The sequence below is a fragment of the Bombyx mandarina genome, chromosome 22 (assembly GCF_030267445.1).
Source record: "Bombyx mandarina strain Sakado chromosome 22, ASM3026744v2".
In the NCBI taxonomy this organism is placed as follows: Eukaryota; Metazoa; Arthropoda; class Insecta; order Lepidoptera; family Bombycidae; genus Bombyx; species Bombyx mandarina.
Genome location: NC_143228.1, coordinates 636,101 through 638,408, shown reverse-complemented (window position 1 = coordinate 638,408; position 2,308 = coordinate 636,101). Strand labels below are relative to the sequence as shown.

The following is a 2,308-nucleotide window of genomic DNA, read 5'->3' as shown; positions in this document are numbered from 1 at the left end:
GTTCTGTCTCATGCGAGGTTCGGACGCGGGTTGTTGAGCGACAGGAGGTTTTAGTCAGTTCGACTCCGACATGCCCCGCCCTCCATCCCCAGGGGAGGGCGGAAGTCCGGCGATTTCCTCCTGAACAAAAAAAAAAGCCCTAGCTCGACTTCATGTTCGATAGTAGCAATATCATAATTTACTTTGCCTTTTTTATGTTTTCAGTGCAAACAAGACATTTCTTAGCGTGAACTATGCTGATGCAACTCAGCAGATGGGTAGCATTTTCCTGTCTACATTGTGGACTGGGTCGCGGCAGATGCGCAGGTATCTGCCGCTTATCTGTTTGCCAAAGTAACCAATAATCGCTAGCTATTAAGTTTTTTTTTGAATACAATCAATAAAGTAACCTCGATGTTGCTATGTGATGTCAAAATATACCAAATGAAGTTCGTTTGCTGGCAATAAAAGTAAAATATAGGTACATTACCCAATCCAAGATCCAAGGCACGTCCGCAATACTGGGATTGGAACGGATCGCTATCAATTTTTCTTCGAGAACACATTCTAATTTAATTATTCATTCGTTTCAGCGTGCTCTTCGGTTAGTCTTGAAGTTGTAAAATACGCTGAAGGTCTCTTTCGTCAAGTATTAATGATCAGTAGCTTTTTGTGGCTCTTTTACCAACATTTTGTTTTTTTATATAGAATTCAGTGCTTGCTGGGTGCAGGCTGCGTAAGATCGGTTATTGTTTCGAACCTCGGGTGATGCATATCAGGGTCGCATCGCCCCTGTGTGTGAAGTGTGGCCACACAGGCGCCAAGACAATAAGGGCCCTGGCTGAGCCTTTGCTCGCCCACCTGTCCTGGTGAAACTGGAAAGGCCTTCGGGCCACCAGTAATATTTCAATCATAAAAAAAAAAACAATAAGGGCGCCGCCAACGAAATTATTTACGTTACACTTAAACAACAATAAATTCTTTATAGTGGAGTATCGATAGGTATAATAGGCACTGTTAGATTAAATAAATAACACTAAGTTATACACAGTTATACTTTGTATTTATTTAATATTTAATATAGATGAAAATACAATGCGGTGGATGTCACGGAGTAGAGAGAGGAAGTAGTGCCATAGATTATATATCATCTCATATTCACATTGAGTGTCAAGGCGCCAAATTTAAAATTATTTCTACAGGCACAACATATAACTTGGAAATAACAAAACACATAATGCATTTATAGTACAAGCATCCCAAGTTTTACGTCAAAACAATAAGCCAAAATTAACAAATAATTAAAAAAATACATTGAAAGATGAATATCCGTAAAAATAGGAGGCGCTTCATGGGTTTCGCATACAGGCGCTGCCGGGGGTCGGCGCAGCCCTAATCCCTATGTCCAGTAGTGAACAGGCGTAGGCTGGAAAAAAAAAAAACAAAATGTGTGCTATTCACACGTGGTAGAAGTGAAACCTTCCAAAATTAAAATACAATTATCCTAAACGTCTTAAGTATATGTAAAATTTTGTCATTAGTAAATAATTGTAAGGTAGCGCCCTCTGTGAATTGATATTTTAATTTCACGTATAATCCTAAATTAAAATTCACTACAAGAGCTTTCATACACACGTTAGTATTAAAAAATCTCACAGATGGCGCTGTATTAAATAGTATGTATATTTCTGTCTCATTCTTTGCTGGCTTCATCCTACACATTTTTGTATTTGTGTCTCTTACCTGTCGTTTTTTCCGTTGCATCTGGTTTGAAATCACAACGATTCTAAAGAAGTTTTCGCTTCAATAGGGTTCATGCCTACGGTATTTTTGCGATCGTTAACATTAAAAACGATTAACGAGGAAGTAGCAGTAGGTACTATCCGTATAGCCCGCGCATACTGCTCTTTATAATCCGTGTCTGGATAGATTTTAATAATTTAAATTATTTTAACTGGTAACTGGAACAAAATAGGTGAAAACATAGAAAATTAACTTAACATGAACAGAATAATTAATTAATATAACATTAATTAAGTAAATCATCCTTTCAAGTAAAGGATGATTTAATATTATTAATATTACTAGGAATATAATACTACCCTATAATTATGTGATACATGTACATATGAATGTAGATTATTGTAATCGTTGTGTCCTGAAGGATAAGAGGCCCGGTGTACTCGTATCGAGCCGTACCGGGATTCAAATCCCACCAGCAGCTAGTTATTATTTTATTGAATGAAATAAGTAGGTACTTAACACATGTTCACGAATGACTTCCACAATATCGTGTAATAAAAAACGACCCGCAAAAAATATAAATGTT

The 2,308-nt window shown here is 37.1% G+C and overlaps 1 long non-coding RNA gene across 1 annotated transcript; it reads right to left on the bottom strand.

The window, feature by feature from the left end:
* Nucleotides 1–1,217: 1,217 nt before the first annotated feature.
* LOC149500271 (uncharacterized) lies at nucleotides 1,218–1,961 on the bottom strand. The gene is made up of 2 exons (XR_016325094.1): nucleotides 1,723–1,961; nucleotides 1,218–1,405 (listed from the first exon to the last, which is right to left on the bottom strand). It is a non-coding gene; the product is annotated as an uncharacterized LOC149500271 (long non-coding RNA).
* Between the last annotated feature and the right edge of the window lie 347 nt (nucleotides 1,962–2,308).